General features: G+C 39.1%; 1 protein-coding gene across 1 annotated transcript in view; it reads left to right on the top strand.

Annotated features, from left to right (window-relative positions):
* Positions 1-22,878, top strand: part of CTNNA3 (catenin alpha 3) — a 471,555-nt gene that overhangs the window by 421,994 nt on the left and 26,683 nt on the right. The gene's annotated exons all lie outside the window — the stretch shown is intronic.

Below are 22,878 nucleotides of genomic sequence, written 5' to 3'. Positions count from 1 at the left end.
CTTCAACATCTATAAAAGTTGGAGGCCATTGTCATATTGTTACAGCAGGAAATACCACGTTTCAAATGCCAGGTGACAGCATTTTCACAAAATTGAGTGGCTAAACTACTGCAGTTAGCTTGACCACACTAGCTAGTAGTACCGAAATGTTGGAAGGGATGTTTGAAGTTTTGAACTATGCTTGTCCTTTTTTTCTTTGTCCTCTTTTATTCATTTGGTTGGTTGCAGTTTTTGCACATTTTTTTTTTTTAGGGCTTTGTTTCTGCTCTCAATGAAAAGTAACAAATAATCTTGATTTTAAGCTGTAGTTCTGTCTCATCTGTTATTCTTTCTCCTTGCACCATACCATGCTGTCAAGCATAAAACATACTGTAGAGAGCATATGTCTGGCAGTACACATTCAGACTCATGCATATTTTATATCACATTATTTGCTGTTACTTTCATCAGAACTGTATCATGCTGCTATATGTAGTTTTAAAGAATGAACTGTCCTATAGCAGACAGCTTTCAGAGGTGGTTCCCTCTGCTACCAGTGTATGTTCAATGATACTTGTATAGAGGAAGCAGTCTTAAATTTAGGAGCTTTTTCTGCCATGAACTGAATAAATATTCCGTAAATTTCATCAAATTAATTGTAGTAAATGGAGGTACTAGTGGTTCTCCCTCTCACCCCCAACCATCTGGTTACTAATAAAATAGTTGCTGATAGGTAGCTGAAGCCTTAAAACACAACCACTCTTGCAAGACACTTCATGTCTCATAAAATGAGTCCTTTCATACAAGATATGAAAAAAATCTAAGCCTTGTGGACAAATTCAAGTGTGCACATTAACAGTCGCATGGAGCTGAACCAGCTGAACTAATAAAACTGGGATCTGGCTTAGGCCTGTTCTGGGAAAGATAATTGTTGCATCATGTTAACACTTTCCAAATTCACCTTCATGTGAGAGAGATTTAAATACCTGCGTGTTGAAGTCTGCAATCCTTTTATTCTTTTTAAGAGTATGTGATTTGTACTGAGACCTTTGAAAAAGAACGTATTGTGCCATGAAGTCAGCCCTTACAATTGAAGTCACCTTCCTCACCAAAATTCTTCAGATTATTAGCTTTAGTTTAATCAAGCTTTAGATTAACAAGGCCAGTTCATAGTCTTAGTTTTGCATTTGTGGCTCTCAGTTGAACACAGCATAATCTGCAGTTTCAAATCAAAGAACAGCTCTTGTCCAGTGTTGCTGATATCCAAAGCATCCATGGAGAACTCTGAAATGACTCCTGTAAAATAACTTACTTGAAGGTAAAATTAAAATCTATTGGGAAGGGAGAGCGGAAATCTTAGTCTTTACTTCAGAGTATGGTAGAACTACATTATGGGAAGATGGATTTTGATTATTCTCTTCAAGTTTTAGGAAAGATTAATTCCTGTACTTCATAGATGTTTAACTATAATTTGAGATATGCAAGTATATACTCATATATACTCCTGTATTATGTGTTTGATGCTTAAATTGTAATCTCTTGGGAGTAGGACTATCCTACCAAGTCTTTTGTTCAGTTTCTAGGACTCTTAGAAACCGAGATCACCTTATAATACTGTATATACAATAAAGGTCTTCAAGATACTCTTGTATCTTACATAACCTTACCTTACATCTTTATAAAGATGATTTTTAATACATTCTTCAGTAACATGTTTTCAAGTTTGGTTTCTTCTGTAATGATGCCAGACAAAGTCTTGTAAAGTGAAGGTTTGTATCTATCTAAACAATAGGTGAACTCCTGTGCATCTTCCCCTTTCTCTTCCTGTTGCCGTATCAGAGGTGGCAGTTAAGTGCCAAGGAACACAGCTGGCTTTCTCACTTCCCTCTCCAGGAAAATCTGGGGATGAACAGTGCAGAGGCCACAGCAAGCACCAGCTCACTTTAGGATTTAATCTCTTCAGCCTACAATTCCAAGTTCTTGGGCATGGAGGAAATAAAATATTCTGACATTTTGTCTTTGATACATCAGAAGCTACTAGGCAAATAGTTAACTTCTGTATTTGAGTCACTTGTTACCTAAGCCGATTTCCGTTTTCCTTCAAGTGTATTACCTTGCATTAATTTTTATTTAATCTCAGTGTGTGCTTTCCAAAGATTTAGTTTTTCAGGGTCATCTTGGCATCTTAGTGTGTTTGCATGTGTGCATTACCCTGAACATTTATGCAACAGTTACATATTCAACTAAAACAAAGTTAACGTTCATATCACAATATCTCATTATTCAGAGTAATGGGAACAATGATGGCAAAAAATATCAATATATATGCCTCAGATCATTAACAAAAATACTTGAGGATGATGTCAGTGAAGGCCAGTGATTGCTCAGCGGAGTTAGGACTGGTGTGAAGAGAAACCATCTGAAGTAGCTTATTATAGCTTAGTTTCTTTATTTGATTATAGAGGCATATGCCTCTGTTTTTTTGTTGTTTTGGCAGAAGAGACCTGCAGAACCTCATTTGAAACGATCCTTATCCTACTGAACACTCATCAGCATGTCCTCTGCAGATAGACACTAGACCAAGCTACTGTAATTTTATGTAATGCATATTTTTATGTGTTCAGTTTTGGGCCCCTCACTACAAAAAGGACATTGAATGACTCAGGTGTGTCCAAAGAAGGGCAATAAAGCTGGTGCAGTGTTTGGAGCACATGTCGTACAAGGAATGGCTGAGGGAATTGGGGTTGTTTAGTCTGGAGAAGAGGAGGCTGTGGGGAGACCTCATCATCCTCTACAACTACCTGAAAGGAGGTTGCAGAGAGTGGGGATGAGTCTTTTGAACCAAGTAATAAGCGACAGAACAAGAGGGAATGGCCTCAAGTTGCTCCAGGGAAGGTTTAGACTGGATATTAGGGAGTATTTCTTTACAGAATGGGCTGTTTGGCGTTGGAATGGGCTGCCCAGGGAGGTGGTGGAGTCCCCATCCCTGGAGGGGTTGAAGAGTTGGGCTGACGTAGCAGTTAGGGATATGGTGTAGTTGAGAACTGTCAGTGTTAGGTTAATGGTTGGACTGGATGATCTTCAAGGTCTTTTCCAACCGAGATGATTCTGTGATTCTGTGGATGCAGCAAGGAGCACAGGGTGCTGGTAACTAGATCCATCAGCAGTCCTGAACAAGGTAGGCAGTGAAGCAACTGTATGGTCCACCTGGGAGCAAGAGAAGGGGACAAAGCCAAACTCCAGGATGTGCATGAAGGGGTCCATCCAGTAGACAAGCTACTGGCAAGGAAGTTCCAAAGTCCATCCAGACGGTAGGGCTCGAAACAGAGCTGGAGATAGGTATAGCTGTGATTCAGGTCACGGCTTGCAAAGGGTGCAGGACAGAGCTTGAACGGAGCTCTTGTACAGAGACTGTGGGGGGAGGCCTCAGGTGAGACCGGTCAGGACCAGTAAGGCCTATTGGTGCACTCAGGGCCATGGCAACTGGAGCAGAAAACGGTTTCTATTTATCCCTTCTCTCAGTCAGTTCTGATGGCTCAGGCCCACCCAGAAGGCAAAGCCAAGGAGACGGTGTCCAAACTGGAAGTGAGGTCACAATCAGTGACATATGACAATTTGTTGTACGTATGATAATGTGCTGGGAAGTGACAGTTTTTGTAGCATTCTCCAGCTGGCATGTCATTGAGCCTGTCTTTTGAACTTTAATGGCTTGAGGCAAGACTTCTTTTTCCTGTTTATTTTGCTCAAGCTGTTGTTGGGTAAGAACGCCCAGCAATGTCTCCCAGAGAGATAAAGAGGTAGTCATTAAAAAGGCAAAGCACCTCTCCCAGCTTTTTTCCCCTTTAAAATGTAGGCCTATTTTTATGGAATTTATTTGCTATATTTTGTACGTGCTATATATTTTTTTGCTATAACACCATATGTTCAGGTTCCTCCTGAATTAATTAGCAGAAATTAGAAGCTTAAACCTTTGGAGTATTTCCAAGAAATAAAGACTGGAAACTTTTGCAGTTATCATCTCCTTCACTGGAACTGTAGGCACATCAGTAAATTAATTATGACCAGAAATTTGACATAAAATATTAGTTACTTTTTTTTTTTTTTTTTTTTTTTTTTTAATTTAATGCTGATTCAACTGAAAGCTGTGCCTACTTCTACAAGAGATCAGTCATATTCGGAGTATGATGTACACCTGCATTTCTCTTGACTATTTATTGTCCAAGGGTGAAAAAAATGGATTTATGGTAGTTACTGCACTGTTGACCTGTGTCAAGACTGGAGTAATTGTCAAGGCAGAATCTGTGAACTTGATAATAAAAATAGTACCCAATATGGGTACATAAAAATGAGTGGTAACCGTTAAAAGAAAGAAGGCAAATACTAGTCGCAGATAGTGAACTAGAAAGGAAACAGATCAGTGGGATGTTCCTTTATAAATGACAGGGAGTACTTTTGATGCTGTGCAGGCTTTGCGGTGGTGGTCAGCACAATTTGCAGATACTCATCAGAGGTTTGTGCATGATTACCAGGCTAAGATGACTCTAGTAAAGGGGTGTCATTTTCTGGACTGCTTCTCCGATCTTAGTGAGGGGGCAAGTGGGCAGTCTGGAGAAAAGGGAGGGAGGCTTGCAGTCAGGGACTTCTTTGCCATCTTCTTCCCTCTTCTTTACCCTTAGAAGCAATGCTATCAACTTTGTATTTCAGGGCTTCTCTGTCAGAATGTAAAACATGAAAGAACTTTGAGGGATTAAGTAATATTTTCCAAAGCAAAGAGATCTTTTAATATTTTTATGAGACAGTTTAAACAAATAACCTTCTTTTCCATTCACATGTGCAGTAAGTCATAAGCACTGGAGAAAAACTGGACTTTCGCCCTTTGTGTTCTGGACATGCCCCATGTCCTTTAACATGCAGATGGGGTGAAGGCACAACACACCCTAAGAAGCAGGTTTTACGGGAGTACCCAGCCATATCCAAATCAGCTCCAAATTGTGTGCATGGCTTTGGTCATTTGGTATAGCAGGAGTACATTATAGGCTGGGGAGATTTTTCTTTTCAGTGTATGACTTCAGTCTTTCCTAAAGTGTTAGTTTACTATTATTTTCCCCTCTTCCCTAAACTGAGTTACCAGTTTGACAGTACTGTAGCACTTGCTACAGTCACCCTCCTCTGTGTAGATGAAGCCGTGGTTATTTCAGAGAGATAAGGCCTTCATTTCTATAAAATCAATTTACCTGTACTGTTTGTCCTCCCCTGGTTCACCCTACCAAATGTCGTAACTTTCTTCTGAGTGATCAATCCTCAGAAAATAATTTCAGTTGAACCTTTGGTTTCTTTATGGCCAAGAATCAAGCTAGGATGGAGTTGCCATTTGATAAAATATAATTGTTCCCAGAAGATACAAAGAGCCTTACTGTATTTTCCGTATGATTTTATTCAGTATCCTTTTAGTTTAGTTTTCTTTTTTGACTATGCATACTTCTGAGAAAAACTATTCACAAATGCTTACCTTGGGAGCATGTTGAACAACAGAAGCAGTGCTAAACTGCTGTGTTTTCTGCTAAAAATATGACTGGAGTCTGTTCCAACCTTTTTTAATTAAACCAGGACCTTTCAGGGTTCACACAGCCTGCCAATAGTTTTCACACTTTTTTTCCAACACTATACAGCATTTTTTAAGATACATTTTTTTATTCAGTGCCTTTGGTGGCTGCTGTTTTGGTACCCTTGGGAATTAGAGCTCCATCTTTCTCCTTACAATGGCACTGGTAGTGGCATTCAGCTTCTCAATAGTATGCTTCAGACCTGAGGTAGTACATAAAGGTTAGTGGGCAGTTTTGCTTCTCCATCCCATTATATTCTTGACACCTTTGATGCATAATACTGTAGGGCAAAAAGAGGTATGTCCATACCAAGCCTCTCGCCCAAACTCCTCACTTCCCTGACATGAGCTGAGAGCAGCTTTCAGCTTTCTTAGTATAAAGGTGGCATTTCCCTTGTCATGGCCCATGTTCTGTGAGAGACATACCTCTGGTTTGCTGGAAAGAAGGTCAAATAAGAAATAGTGGACAAAGCTTGTGTTTGGATGGACTGGCTTGTAGCACTAGGATTTCTGTAAGCCAGATGGCTATTGGTCACTGTTTACTGCAGTGAGGTGTGTTCACACAAATATGGTTAAGACCTGCTCAGTGCATGGTGCTGCCTCCCTGCACCAGATCTTGTTTTCATCAGGCAAGTTGAAGAACAAGGAGAGCAGATGCCCTTCTCTCTGCCGTGTGGTCAGGGGTATTATTGCTGTTTCAAGGCCAATTTGCAGAATGACCGCAGCCAGGTCAGTATCTGGGAATATGGAGGCTGTGTGACCTTAATGTGGATAAACATGATATGGGTATTTGGGAATATCCAGGTCATGCAAATGTGGTCTTAATGCAACATACACTCAACAGCAGTAATACCATGATTTCTTCATTGGAAGATTGCATCATGGCTGTTACCCGAGCTGGTAGAAGATGGCAAAAGGTAGAAATGTAGAGAAATCTCTATCACAGATTGCAAATGTAAGGTTTTCTTTCACAGTGCTTTCCCATGCCTGTCTCAGTCCTGAACTGTTAAGGTCATCTGAGAGCTGTACTTACTGTCATCAAGTAGCGGATCAGACAGTTCCATTAGTTCCATGTGGTCTGTGATGGCAGAGGGAAGGAGTGACACTCTGCAGTATACCCTGGGTGGGTGAGAGTTAATGGAAGGAGTTTAAGAGTTCAGCAGGGTATCTTCATTTCATGGTAAATTTACTGAAAAACTATTGTTTAAATATATCTGCTGTAGTCATACTTGTTTCACAGACCATTGAGATCATCCCTACATATGGACCTCTATTATTCCCCTTAAAGGAAGTCGCTGACATTGTCACTGAGGTCATCTTTAGATTTATGGAGAGACCAAATAAAATAGAACTGAAGTGGTAAAGGAGGAGGGGAAGGGGGTTGTGAGCACACTTTGTCCCACGTGCCTACCATCAGGAATGTGTGGTATTCTGGAGATAGATCAGTGTTGTGTCAGAGAAGGAGGGAGCAGAAGAGTGCAGTTTCTGCTTTTCACCATTCAGGTCAGCCCGCTTTCCCCCGGATGACTTGACCACTAATTTTCTTGCTATCCTGAGGTGGCTCTGTCTCTCTTTCCCTAGAGCTGAAGATAAACTGTATAAACTAGTATTAAAATTAAGAAACTACTTGGCCATTTACATTAACACCTTTGATTTATATTTGGCATTGAGTCATGGCTTATTTGCAGAGTTTTGTTCACTGGTTTAAACATCCTCTTTTTTCTGTTGGCTGAATCATCTATGCAGAGCAGCATACTCCTCAGTGAGTAATGGCTGAGAAACTTCTTCTGTATGTGTGGGCCTGTGCTCTTAAAGATATTTGGGAGGGAGTTAAATAGTTGTAAACACATCATAGTTCCCAGTTAAGTTAGCACTTCAAGGTTTTTTGTACTGGAATATACACGATTCCATTTCTCCCTCTTGAACGTCTTCATTAATGCTGTCTGGTCTCTGTCTATATTGCTTTTCAAGTGGGCCAGCCAGAGGCAGCAGATGAGGACAACATGAATATTCTAAAAGTAATTTCCTATAAGAGTTCTCAGTGCTTATACAAGAAGGCTTGAACTGCAGGCGCCAGATGCTGGACATTTGTTACTAGCAACTGTGAGAGCTTGGTGCTCTGTTATACCAAGGGCTTTTGCTGTCATGGTGTGGGTAACACAGAATACAGCAGCAAAATGTTGCTGCCAAAGAAGTTACAGCTGTTGGAAGGGGTATTGCCAGTGTTTACTCAGTTTTCCCTCTGATTTTCCTTTTATGCCTAAAATGCGTTGTTAGCACTTCTAAATATTCAGCAGCTATAAATACGTAGGTCATTTCCAGATTACCCATTGCAGTTTATATCTGCAAACAGTGGTCTGTTTTCACATGTGGGGTTTTTGCAGCTTTTCTTTACGCAAGCCATAATTTTGCTTTTGTGATTTGCAGTTCAATCTAGATTAATGATCGTCAATGAATTACTTGGAGAATCTTATCTTTATTTTCTTATATCGTTTTTTAACTGACTGTGGGATCTTTTTGGGTTTTTTTCCTCAAAGGGCACTTTCAGAGTAGTTTATGAAATTCTTTCCAAGAGCGGTTCTCGTGTACAATATGTCAGGCCCTGCGGCCCCACCACAATCATAAAGTTGTCTCAGTGGACCTCAAGCGACGTCTGGCTGGTTTAAAGAACAGTCAGTTGTTAGCATTGGGAATACACATCACTTCCTTACTCTCCCACATTCCCAAGTGAGAACCACTCAGATAAGGTCTAACTTTGGCTTCTGACAATAGCTAAAGCAAACAGAAGGAAGGACGAATAATGAAGGAAATACTGTAGAGGGAAGTCCCCACTACATTTCTCAATCATGATTGCCATTCTTCTCCTTTACATCTTTGCTGCAGTGTGGAGCCTACGTCTTGTCTTTCCTTTTCAGAGTCAGGCTGTGCAGTGTTTAAGTGAGTGAATATTACTAATACTTTAACAAAATTTGGAAGAGTTGTCTTCCCAACCAATGCCAAGACAAGCCATGCTAAAAAGCTACACAGCCCCATAATTCTGCTCATGCAGGGAGAGACCTATTATAAATGTAAAGATAAATATGTAAGTAAACGTGGCTGTTTAATGGGTCACTTAACTGTGATAAAACAGCTTTTTTTCATCATTAAAGGAGGGTTATTAATATAGAAAGAAAACTTCTCATAGCCTGAGACGAAGCACAAGCTTTGGAGCAGAAACCCTCAGGATTTTAGTGAACAAGCAGCTGTCTGTGCTGCATTGCCTGCCAAGGCAGTAACTTATTCCAGAAGTTCTCTTCAAATCTAAGTCCTGTAGGCATTTCAGGCATTAGAATAAAGTATGGTTTAGCTCAGATGAAAAAGCAAAGTGGCATTTTTGTTCAGGCCTATCACGTTACTTTTTGGGCATGTTGTATTCAACCAAAATACTCTCAGAGGTATCGATACTTTCCCCTGTCAGTCCTAGGAAACTCCAACTCCTGTGATATAATTTAAAAGTCTCATTCACCGGAGAGCCTGTGAAAAAAATATTTTCCAATGCTTTCATATTGACATAGCAAAGTGGCAGTTACACTTGCCGATGGCAAGTAACTTGCCATTGAATTATGTTAATTGTGTTGAATGTAATTTTCTGCAGAAACTGTGTGTCCAGTAAAAAAAAGTTTCTAGCCTTCTTGGTTGTTAAGAAAACCTTTGAAGTACATAATAAATATACCCAGGAATGGCCTGTCTTGCTGTGGTTGAACCGGGCAGTTCCAAACAGTAAGTAATGATCTAAGTAAGGCCCAAATTCTGGCTCTAGTTTGCAGTCTCTGCAGCCAAACATTTAAGCAGGTGAGTTCTTGCGTCACCTTGGGGAGGAAATCCTTTCCTCACCCCTCAGCGTTTTGCAGCAGGAATGAGGAGTGCTTTCTATAGCCAGTCAGTAGCAAATTCCTTATTCTTAAGATGGGGGGGGAAAAAAAAAAAAAAAGTAAAGTGAGCTAAGCAGCTTTGTACAACACTCTAAGCAGACATAACTGTCTGCCAGAGGGTATACATTCTAGCAGACAACACCTATGTTAATAATTTTTCCCTTTTTTTTTTTTTTTTTTTTTCTTAATTTGTCATCAGTGATGGATTCTAGCTGGTGAGTACCTCCTCCTCTAATACTACCACTTATCTCTCACCACCATGTGGCTGCAGGAGAGCTTTCTTACTGATGTTTGATGAGCAGAACAGGAATTAAGACCTTCCATGTTTTAACTGCTCATTTGTTAGACACATATAGTCGGTGTTGATGACTCACAACATTATTAGAAATCTTACTATGCGTATTACTTCATGTCTTGGCACTTGAGATATGTTATTGTAGTTAAACTTACCTCCAGCATCTTTTCAGTAAGTTAAAAATTAAAAATTTGCTGTTGAGCAAATCCTGAAAGTGCAATCCCTGAAGGCTTGGAAAGCAGAGTAAATACAAAGAACTTCAGATTTATTATTTCAAGTCTCATAGTATTTATTTATTCCAGTTCTGTGATATTTTAGAGCCTGACTCATATTTAAATGCTTGAGGCTGACAATACAAAGATTTCATTCATGCACTATGTTACACTGTGTTTACATAAGTAAAGAGCAATGGGGAGAGCCCACCATGAAAAATGTGAGAAATTTGGGAGGATGGGAACATCATGGCCCTTTTCCTTTGATGCTGTAGAGCTGTTCATAACTCTGTGATTCGTCAGCAGTATAAGAATTTGTTTACTGACTTTTTTTTTTTTCAAAGCATAAACAAGTATCCAAATGATAAAATACAAGGAAAATACAATCCAGTCTGCCTCTAAAGCTGTTCCTTTCCATTATGCAACGAATATATTTTTATTCTAAAAATCTGAAATTAGTTTTGTCTTTGCATAGCATTTTAAAGCCAGGTACTTTTTCAGCAAGAGTCAAGTAGTGCAGTCATTGAGACTACTTAGGATTGAAATTGCTTCATTTAGTCATGCCCAATAGGCAATTGTAATATGGAGGAAGTAACAGTAGAAAACATATCTACTGGTTTTACTCAAAAAAAATCAAACCACAGATTTGATTTTTTCGAGTAAAACCTAAAAGCCCCAACCCTTGAAATGCAATAAATAGGTTGACACTAGGTGGTGTTTTAGCTTTGAAGAGTTGTATCTGAAGGATTCTGATCATATCTGGTGTCCAAGACAACACTTTCAAGAACTTCTGTTGCCTTTTAGTCTGATTCTGTGGCAGTGCCACGTGAAAGAGCAACGTGTCAGTGAGCTAGGTGGTGTCTAGTAGAAATAAATGGGGCTAAAGTAGTATCAAAAAAGTCAAGGAAATTCAAAAATTCAAGCCCAATAATTCCAGCTTGTTCATCTTCTGTGAACTTATTTGTGATAAAGTGAACTTTATCTGTACCTTCATAAGGGCTTAGAAATTAGGAGATGAGCTGGTTAGAGAATATGTCCACTGTAATGGCGAGTACAAATGTGTAGTGGACATCAGTAGTTGATGGCTGGGATATTGGAAAAGAATACTATGATCTTTAAATTAATAACCCATTTTTTATTTCCACAGTTTGAGGAATCTTAAAACACTGATGGAACCAAATATTTCAATAATTAACTGAATTTTCCAGTTGTCTAAGTAATTAACTCTCTCACTGAATGCCAGCATTTCAGCTAAGTGCATGATCTGTAGTACTCTGGCAGGAAGACATGAGATTTTCTTTTAAGAGACTGTGAAGCTGAACAAGAGATTTGAAAATCAACATCCTATTTTGATGTGAGGAAGTTTACTCCTTTCCAAACCGGGAGGAACAAACAGGTTGCAGGTTGCAAGGCACAAAAATTTTAGGGTGGGCTAATGCATGAGTAAGTAGCATTTCCATTCCTAAAGAGAACTGAAAGCAGTAGCATCCAGCGGAGTTACCTGCTTCATGGTCACCAGCCTTACCATAGAACATATTCTTGTAAGAGATCTCACCTATCAAAACACATTTCTATTAATTTTAGCTGATTTTTGTACTAGTTATAATATTAAAGCAAGTGTCTTTAAAGCAAGTCTTTCATACAACGTACATATTACAAACACAACATGCTCTAAGTATTGTTATGGGAGAATTATATATCATTGTTTAAACAAACCTGCAAGTTCATGGTGCTTTTCAGAGGCCATAGAGGTAATGAAGTAGTTCTCTGAAAATATTTTGATAATTGGTTCAACATGTAACCAGAAACTTCTGCGGTATTTCGAAGTTGGCTTAGAGCCATTAGCAATCTAGCAATATGATTAGATATCCATATTAATAAACATCTGTCACAGTGGCATAGCAGATGTGCTAGGTGCATATATAATGAATGTAAATTTTTGATGAGTACTTTCTTATTTTTTTTTACTACAAAATGTTTTAATTACATTATGTATCATGCTGCTTGTTTTCTTTTGCAACACTGAAAGTGCTTTTATTTTTTAAAAACAAATCTGTGAAGACAGTTTTCTGATAAATTCTAAAATATGGTCTGTTAATTGAATGCACTAATTTTGAAATGTGAATTTAACTGTCTTCCATTTCTGACCTACAGCCTATCACTACAGATTAGTTGCAGCAATTTGGTTCTGATAATCCCAATTTTGGTACCTCTCTAGGCTCAATAGCATCTCTAATTCCAGTTGCAGCTGAATTGATTATGCGTGGCATGTAAAGTGTACAACTTCATGACTCCATTTTTTAAATGTCAGATGTCACAATCAGGCAAGAATTGCCTTCGTTTTCCGAAGATGAAACTTGAAAACCTGTTAAATATAATTCTAAGATATCTCAGTTTAACTACCAGAAAATTGACTAACTCCAAAAATTGCTTTCATTCTCATATTCCGTGTCCTAAACTTAATTTAACTTAAAATCCATTTATCATATTTGCAAAATCTTTGATCTCTGTGAATTTTTTTTCTTTGCAAAACACTAGATGAGCACTCTGAAAGTCCATTTAGCAGTATTTTTAGATACCATTAATCAAATACATCTCTGTGAGCAAAAATGTTAGCAGGTTGCTGATAGCCCAGGTGAGTTTTTGAATCAACTTTTAGTATGAATTTTTATTTTTCTGGAGAGATTTTTCAGAAGACTTAGTCCTTTGTTGTGACATGCTGGGTAGTTAAAATTATAGCTGTACTACCGAGAGGTCTTGTTCTTTCAAGTAACTTTAAAAGCTATTAATGATAGCTTGTAGGCAGGAGTGTTGAAAAATATGATTATTAATAGTACATGTTAACACCAGAAGTAGGATAGCACATGTAAACTCTGAAAATGGCATGATTGGTGACTAGCAAGATGATGTTAAATGTAGTAAAGGCAGTCTGAAAGATTCAGTTTGGAATCAACACTTCAGTGGAATGATAAACCCTTCAGTAAAGAATATTACAGTAGGAAGTATTGGCAAGAAAGAGGTAAAATGATTGCGCTGTGAATCAACTTAAAGTAATTCAAAAAATGTTAGAGGGAAGGTAAAAAAGAGATTTGCAGAAGCTAACTGCATAGAGCAAAATAATGCCGTAAGACAGACCCGATTGTAGTATGGCCTCCTCTGTAGCCCATGATATCACTACCATTAATCCATTTTGCCAGTTCTCCCAATTTTCTTCTGCATCTAGCAATATGAGTTTCTTTTTCTTTTTCCCTGAAGTATCAGCTTCTGAAGACCTGTGGGTAGATGAGCCTCTCAGGGCTCTGCTTCACATCTGAAGATATTTTTTGTTCTTCCACCTATCATCTCTCCCCTCTGTTCTTGCAGAGGTGTCCACAGTGACTAGTCATCGCACTGAGCTGAAGTGCATCAATGTCTCCTGGTGCTACTTCCTGGCAGGGTAAGGATGCTGGAGAGGATGACCTGGTAAAGAGTGACCCCTCATCATAGCTGCCCATGCTAAGGAAGCAATTTTTTTTCAGTTGGACAGAGCCTTAAACTTTATGTAAAAGTAAAATGGTTTGGGCTTTCACTATTAGAGTTTAAAAGGTTGAAGACAGAACCCATATGCAGCCTTGAGCATTAGAAATAAAACAAGCTCAAAATAATCTGAGTGGCACACTTTTAGGCCAGCTTTGTGATAATTTGAGATCTGGATGAGGTTTTCTGATGACTGTGATTGAAGATAAAGTCTAAGGGAATGAGCAAATTCGAGATAAGACGGCTTCAGAATTAAAACTGTATGTCGTTGATACAGCTCTTGGCTTAATTGTGTTAAAAGACCTCTCAGCAGCTGTGTTGACACCTGCACAGACTGCACAACTAGGTGCTGGCTTCCTTTTCTGTCTTTAGGTAGTCTCTGGCAATACCGTCAGCAGGAAACATGTATCTTATGAGTCTTGTGACATTCCAAGTACAGAAACTTAAATTTGTGAAGGTGTGTGGTTATCGCCATCATCCATTGAGGAATCCTGTTTTCTAAATACCTCAAAGCTCCAAAGTGGAATTCTTTGTGTAAGAGGCAGCAGACCATACGTGGCAGCTAGACCATAACACCTGTGATTTTTCAAGGCATATCTATGGTGCAGAGGCAGTCCTTGTGTCAGGATGGCTGCATGCAGCAATGGATGCAGAATTAACACCACACCCAGAGCAATAGCAGGTCTAGGAAAGGGTTGAAAGGAGTTCCCGGGTGAGCTGGTGACAGGTTAATAGTGCTTTGCCTGCTAGAACACAGAGAATTGCATGGGGAATATTCTCCAGCCCTCACTGCTTGCCCTCACCCTTGTTTCATAGCTGGAGTTAACGGCAGAGTGCGACGGCCATGATTTGTCTTGACCTGCCGTATAAAATACCGATGCTTGCTCCAGTGGCTGTGGATATTTCCAAGGAAGTCAGGTGGCGGATAGTGGAGAGGGATCTCACATTTCATGTATTTATGTACTATGTGCTGAGTTAATCTGGGAGTTGTAACAAAAGCTAGAAACTTGTTGAGAAAGCAGGTCAATCTCTGTGTGCGTGTGAGAGATGGGCTTCCCAGACTTTCCAGTTTGTTTGGCTGGTATTGAAATCTAGATGCACTACCTTTACTTGCAAGGTAGTCTCCATGTAGAAGCAGTTACTCCAAAAGGTATCTAATTCTTGCCACAAAATATATGTGAACTATGACAAACATGAGAGCAAGCTGAAATCAATAATTTACCTTTCTTTGCAGTTTCTACTGTCATCTCATTAGTGGGACTATAATCAACTGGATTAAGGAAAAAAAAAACACAAAAAAACCCCCAGATCAAAAGTGTAAACTCAGGAATGACAGATTGGTCATGTAGTAAATATAAATGCATAATTACAGCTATTTGGGTATATAATATGATACAGCTGGCACTGTTACCCAGTAATACCTCAGTGAATCAGAGGTCTCATTGTGTGACTCTAGTTCATGATGGTCTTTTTGTTTTATTATAATTCATAAAAGAGCTCTCTGATCTCCAAGTTTTTTCAAGGTTTATTTTTGGATAGTGAATTTACTAGCTCCTTTGTTTGCTCTCATGTTTGAAAATCTAAAACCCCATTAGAAGACAGTGGTGTCTACATCTTTTGCTACCATCCAATTTTCTTCCCCAGGAATAAGTACAGTGTACCATATTTTTTACTCTGGGTTTGTGATGTTGTTATTAAAAGCTTCTCTGTAACTCCATGCCCAGAGGGTAGTTGGCACCTTCAACCTTTAGCTTGGCCCTTCTGAATTTAAGTGTTTAGTTATGCATTTGTCAGGCTTCCTAATGTTTTGATTTTTTTTTTCTAGTTTGTGCTTTTAAATTGCATCGATTTATTCTGTATTAGCTGATTTTCTACATCCAGAAATGATCATACCTGCTTGAGGCCAGAGGGGGAAGTCCTTTCTGCTCATTCATATATGCCGTTCATTTTACTACGTGTTAAAACATGTGGGGTCAGACCCTACCGTGCACCCCGTCCCTGCTTTGTTCCAAAAAGATGGAAAAGACTTCAAAAGTTAGAAAAAGATGTGGCAATATGGTGTTTCACAGAATGTGGTGGTAAATTCATTTAAATGCATGCATGGTCCACGAGTTGCCCGTGTAGTCATCTGCATCCAGGAGACAACGGATGGACTTGGAACACTGAACTGAGTGCGGAGAAGGTGATTGACTGAACTTCCAGCCACATGCACCAAGAAAGATGTAACCAAGTGGTGCAGGAACTCTCCAGATGGGGGTTCTGGAGTGCCCTTAAGGTTTCCCCAGGCAGCTCCTGCTGTGTTGATAAACAGCTGACATGGAGAATCTGCTTTGTCCAGACTCCCCAGGCAGGACCTCTGATGAAAATCTACACAAAAGATACTTGTAAATAGCCAGTAGAAAACGTTGCTACAGATGCAGAAGTGGTAACTTAGGACAGTCCTTTGTACCTCACTAAAGTCATGAGGATGAATGTAATTTGGCTAATAAATAACGATGGATTGATTATGCGCAGGCTGGAGTGGTTGTGCGGGACCACAGGCCAGGTGAATGACCAAAACTCAGCAGAGGAATGGTTTGGGAAGTCTCTCACAATCCAACTGAAGATGCTGTTGTAAGGACACTTGAAACTGTCCTGTTTTAGAGAGGTGATTTCCCACAAGAACATTACCCTGTGCCAGGCTCCCAGTAACTCAGTTTTAACACTGTTCATGAGCGTCTGTGCACTGTTGTAAAAATTGAAAAGGTAAGGTCTGCCACCGAGTTAATTTTTTTAATGACACAATTAAATGACGAATAAATACCCTCAAAAAATCATAGCATAGTGGTCATAAAGCACCGAATTAAAATTTGCTGTTTCCGTTTTAACCTCTACATTTTGAGATTCACTTAATTTTAATTGCTGTAAAAGGCCTTCCTACAGGGCCTGTTCTGAAACAGCAAGGAAATCATCTGGATATATACGTGGCTGGATTCTTTTAAAGGAAAAAAAATAATAGAAAACACCCAACAAATTATTTTCAGAACAATTCATTTGCTTTCTCTTATTGGAAAAGAGAAAAGATGCACTTGGAATAACAAAGGGAATGTTTCATTTTTTTTAAAGGTTACAGCATAGCAAGAGGATTTTTTAAGACAATATTGACTTATTTAAGTGGCATTGCTGTATGTTTGTACTGCACTGCTTACATTAATATTTTGTTTCATTAGTAACCCTCCAATGGCTCTTTTCTGCTTCCAGGCTGTTAAGACTTGCCTTCTCTAGACCATGTTATAACTCCTGTTGAAAATTCAACACATGGTCCACAAGAGTGGGAAGCAGATGGGCCACTCTGCAGTGGGAGTCCTTAGAGATAATGCTGACTTTCTGACTTGGCCGTAATTCACCTCTGCGCTTTGAGAAAGTGCAGAGATGGAGCTGCAGTGCTGTTATGTTTGAAACACACTCCACACAGCCAAACACCTCCAGGTTTGCTCTTTCAGCTCTCAGGAGAGACAACCCTAATTACCTCTGCAGACAGGCTGTCGGTGCCTACAGAAGTATTATAGACAGTGTGTCTGGCCTCTTCGTAAAGGACAAGATTTGACATCTCCTTTTGCATTGTCCACTTCATTGCACAATCCAGGCCAGACTGCAAGGAAGCCGTGCATTTATTAACATGTCTGTGTGCAATTTTAATGTTATTTCTTCATAACCAAATAGTTTCTACTTATGGAAAGGCTTGGATTTTAAAAAATACTGAAACATACAGTCTGTGAGCCTACTGGATGGTTAAAGTCTCTGGATAATTTCTGTTCATGACAGGGAAAATAGGAGAAGGGAGATTGAGGAAGCAAACAGAGGCTTTTCCTGTAATCAACAAAAGAGTAGCTGTAGATACGTAACACAGCGATTAAAAATGATAGACATCCAAATTAAAGCCCGTGACTGGTAAGGTCTGCTGACCTTCCTAGCAACTAAAAAAATCAAAGTGTCCTTTGAAAAGCTGGATTTGGAAGCAGAAAGAGATGGAGAAACATCCAAGAGATAATGAGAGGAAAAAGAGCTGAGAAACAAATAATTGATGCCTGGTTTAGGTACTAGAACTCACTCACTTGTGATGTTGTGGTATTCTCTTACATTGTACCAATAATATTGGTGTATGGATGTGATAAACAGATCAGAGGGACATCTGGGGAGAGATTTCTGGTGGCACGGGAAAAAGTGGCTGTGAAATAACTAACCGGGGGAACCAGTTTCTACGTCTGTAAATTGTTTCCTCTGTAACTGTACAAAACGCAAATCATCGAGCAGCATGGATGGCATCTGCTCAGTAATGGTGTCATCAAATTTATTCTGGCGTGCTATATTGTACAAATCACTGCTTTTGTTACAGTTTCATCTCTACTTTTAATAAACTGCTACAAGACACAGAAATGTTTCATGCACTTACAGAGCTGAAAATGTAAGAATTGCAAGCTGTTTCCATACTTTCGTGCACACAGACAGACACCCTTGGACGTTTAGACTTCTCTTGCAGTCTTTGATGAAATATATCATCAAAGTGTCCAGTTTATACCCAGTTAATACATGCTGCAGGAGGCAGCTTCCTGATTTTGCACTATTTTTGTCACTACAAGTTTTTTTTTTTTTTTTTTTTTTTTTTTTTTTTTTTTTTTTTTTTCCCTTGAGTCTTGTATAAAATCTACTGATGAAATACTTCGGTAACAAGAACTAGCTTTGTGAAGGACTATTAAGTGCTCTTCATCTTCAGATCACAATGACAATTTTGGTTTACATATGTGTATAAATATATACATATCTCTAATTATATGGTGTTTTGTTTTGTTTGGGTTATTTTTAAACATATACACCTCCTGCAGCCGGTCCCAACTGGAAAGAAACTGAACATTTTCATTAACGCATTTCATCAGGGTTGGCAAGAGAAATCCAAATGTCTTTGAGATTTGGCCTTTTGGATTGATATGTGAAGGGAAAGGGTGTCTGTCTGTGTGCGTAAGTCTAAGCATGGGAAGATCTCACGAGTCTTAGATTTTCATCTCTGTAAGTGTGTGCAAACATACAGACACTCTTGTGTTTGGTTGTTGCACATATAAATATTCAATACATACAACTCGGAGTGGTACAGCTCCTCTCCTGACATGTCTACTTTTCTGTTCCCTCCTCTCCTCTCCTCTCCTCTCCTCTCCTCTCCTCTCCTCTCCCCTCTCCTCTCCCCTCTTCCTTCCCTTCAAGTAAGATCAGCATTTTTCCCTACTAACTACTTCAGGATTTATCAGTTTCCAAAGTGTTATGATTAGGATGATGGAGCAGCACTCTGCTATCTAGGACTACATTCAGAAGCAAGAATTTTTTGGTGTTAAGCCATATCCTTTTTAAAATTGGAGGCCAGAAATAATACTTCTAATGACAGTTATTCTGCAATACTGTCGCATTCACCTTTGACCCTGCAGCCAAGTTTCCAGTGCCTGGATATTTCTAACAAAGTTTATACAGCTGACAAAATAGGCTATGTCAGCTTAGAAACAAGAGTCTTTTGTCCTTTTCATGTTTAAAATAGCTGTATCCCTACTTTGTTAATCAAAGCAGAGAGAGAAAGGAAACACAGAGGATCATTAAGAAAAGGTCTCTTCTGTGTTTTAATATCAAATAGTTTGTCCAACTAGAAATACAAATGCAGGGCATTCTGTCTGTGGTTATGCAGTCACGTTGCAGTCAGAACATCATGCAGTCACATTGTATTCAGGGTCAGAAATGGCCTGCTTTGGGAAAAGTATGAAGAGGTCAGGGACAGACACTGTCCAGGATGGACCTAAGGGCTTTTGCAGACCGTAACCAGGGACCATGACACTTGAAAGCAGCTGGGGGTGAAGGGGAAGGCAGGGCCGTGCGGTTCCCGAGGGGCAGTGGCGGCCCCTGAATGAGAATCACTGTTGCATAGGCATGGCACCGAAGATGAACTACAAATATACTGAAGAGTCTTCATGATGATTTGTGACATTACCAGAACACTCAGATATTCTTCAGAGACCACAACAAATGATCATGGTTTTAGTGAAATTCTGAGAATTTTTTACATCACTATCAGAATTGAAATTGGTAGACACTAAAGGCCGTTGAAAAATCTGCTTCTATATTGTCTAAGTGCTAAGAAAAGTTTTGATTGCTGTATCTTGGTCTTGGGTGGCAAAATACAAGAGGTAAGAGCAACAAGAAGACATAAAAGACTGGGTTCCTCTTAGAGCAAAGCCTTCTGAATAACAACTTGCTTTATTTTGTAAAGGTGGTGAAATGACAAGGGATCTGGGGAGAGAAGGATGACCTAGATAAGAAAATTACCAACATGAGACCAACAATGAAGTATCTAGACAGTAGAATCTGCCCCAGAGCAAAAAAAAAGAAAGAAATCATAGGACTGATATAAATGTGTATTGATGCTAAAAAAAAAAAAAAATGCTGTGAATAACAGTACTTTCCAATTCTCTTTTAACTACCACATTGGTGTAAAGGATTGAAGTACTCCTGTGGATTACTACATTGGCCTTCATTTTCAGCATTTCTTTAGCCACAGTTGCATTATCATTCTGTAAAGGTCTGGGAGAAGAGGGAAGTATAGTTTGTCTCCTGCCAATTTAATTCAAAGGAAAACTCTGGACCTTTGAACTGTTTCTGTGTTCAGTATTTTTCCCACTTCTTTGCTTTCTTCAAAGCTAGTGCTATAGAATTCATTGGCCTAATTATTGCAATTTCATCCAGAAATCTTGTGTCACTTCCTAACGTTCCCTGGAACAGACAGTGGCCACTTTGACAGAGTAGATGTCTCTAAGATAAGACCTGCATGATGTTATGTAAGATGTGATTTTGGATGGACCATGTAACCATATGCAAATGCCATATAATTCTCCTGAGCCACGTCACCCAGTGAGTGCTCTTGAGGAATTCCCATGTCAAGACTTTTCACAGAGCCTTACTGCTTACTCCACCATAATAAGCTGAAATTTAGGGAGCAAACCCAAGCCGAATCCATTTTGTTGGCACTTGGTCTTCTCTTTTCTAAATTGTCTTATGTCTTTTCAGGAATTCTCCTACAGAGACCTTGTTACTGTAAAAAAAAAAAAAAAAAAAAAAAAAAAAAAAAAAAAAAAAAAAAAAAAAAAAAAAAAAAGTGTTATTTCTGCTCTGTGTTTACCATTTTCCTATTGCCTTTTCTTCTGCAGCATGCTAGTGTTGATTCCTGATGGATTTGTGATCTACTGAAACTCCAGATTGCTTCTTACTGTCCTGTTGTGTAGGGATTGATTTACCACTTGATGTCTGTGCATTTGATTTTCCTACCTCAATGCCCTTTTTAAACACATCTACTTTTCCCTATTTTTCTCAAGATAATTCTTAATTCCAAGTTTAGCCCCCCCCAGCCTATTTCCCTCTCCTTGCACATCAGTATCAAGTTTAAGTTCATTAAGCATTCTATGTTTTCCTTCATTCAAGTCATAAATAACTCAGCAGCACAGAAGCCAAGCCAGATCCTACCAAAACCAGGTTCCTTCTGTTTATCTCTCCTTTGTGACTCTGCAGCCCTTTGATAATCAGTCTGTCTTGGTATGCTCTTCTAACACTTTTGCATTTCCCTTGCAATTAATTTGTCTAGATCACCTATTCTTCAGGTAGTTTATGAAAATACAGCAAGAGACAGTTTCAGAAGCCTATCTGAAGACATGATATTTACAGCTCCTTAGCTTTCCAGAAGGCATAAAAGCTTATTTTAAATTGGACTGACAGTAGTTATCCTTGAAAAACCATGATAGTCACTTGGATGAGTGCCCTGACCTTCTTCACAAAGTCAAGAAACGTCCCAGTTGATTCCCATCAACAGGGAGCCCTTGCCAACCATCAGCCTTATCCAGGCCAAGCCTGAACTCTGATGATGCAAGTTGGGGCTGCTCAAATGGACATTGGTCTGGGTTTGACTGGGATTGCCAGGCTGGATCCATTGCTGAGCTTTGATTGGAACAGCGAGGACTAAAGAGATAGCTGTATCGTTGCGTACTGGTGCTGCAGTATCCCCAGAAAACCTGTAATTACAGTGCAAGCTGTCAGGATTTGCTGGGACAGAAATTAGGACCGATGATGGTAGTGGTCAGTGTCAGAAGCTCAAGACTTTAACGTGACAAAGACCACTCAGACTGTGGTTTGGAGGTGACAGCAGTTGCAAAGCTTACGTTCCCACCTTGAACTGCTTGCAGTGCTGTGAAATGTTTATGTCTGATTGTAGTTTATGGTGTTAGATGTATGTTAGGTAAGAGTTTGTTTTTTGAGACTGACTAGTCCGTACAGCTTCCTATTGTTTCTAATGCAGGGGAAGTACAAAACATTTGTTGAGATGAGTACAGTGAGTAGGGGTAAGGCACTCAACTTTGCTCAGAGATAGAAGACTGTCTATTCCTGGAAAATATGATGGCAAAGACCTTTTGGATTTGAGGTCAGAGCCCAAGTTTCCATTAATGTAACAATTAAGAGAATAGTTTTGATTGTTACTTTACAGAGCGAAATTCCAGCGTGAAGGAAAACAGAAAATAATATCCAACTGATGCCCGCTAATCATTGTAGTTACGCAAACTGCAAATACACTGTTTATCATGGCTTGGAGCAAGAATGATTAGATTGAGAGGCTTAGGTCTCTCACAATTTTCCAAATCTCTTGGTGTCATACTAATTAACATGGTCTAACTTTTTTCTTCTTATGATTACACTCTTCAAGAAACATTGATATGAAGCTTTTTATTCTCCTACAACTTTGTGGAGATACTTTAATTACTTTCCTTCTAGTTAGATTTAGCTGGACGTCTCAAATTATTTATGGTCTATTCCCAGTTTCCTCATTGATTTAATAGTAACAATCCATTGCTACCTTGGGGGCGTGTAATTGCTCATAATTATAGTACTTTGTGTCTTGTCTTTGTTTTCATAGCCTTGAATGTGTTATCAGCTTACCTAGCTAGTAAGCCTTTATGCTCAGAAATAGTGAAGTGTGAGGAAAACAGATGTAATAAGTCTTCTATGCAGTGAATCCAAATCAGGTAGTCAGAGCCTACTGTAGGCTGTGAACCCAATGAAATCACTGGGAAAGAATTTCAGCAAATGCAGTAACTGAGTGTGTGAGTTGAAGTTTGACTTCAAAAATTACAGAGACTGGAAGAAGGGAAAAACTAGTAACGTAAGGCTGACTAAAAAAAAAATAAATTACATGGACACCATAGCAAAAAAAAAAAATAAATCTTACAGAAGAGGGGAAAAAGATGGAAAATTTGGTGGAGGAGGAGTTATATCATACTGTCGGTGGAAGGATTTTTTTTTTTTTTTTTT

The sequence above is a fragment of the Athene cunicularia genome, assembly GCF_003259725.1.
Source record: "Athene cunicularia isolate RWA chromosome 6 unlocalized genomic scaffold, athCun1 chr6_part2, whole genome shotgun sequence".
Lineage (NCBI taxonomy): Eukaryota > Metazoa > Chordata > Aves > Strigiformes > Strigidae > Athene > Athene cunicularia.
The sequence above is the reverse complement of the archived record's forward strand: the minus strand, read 5'-3'. Positions and strand labels throughout refer to the sequence as shown.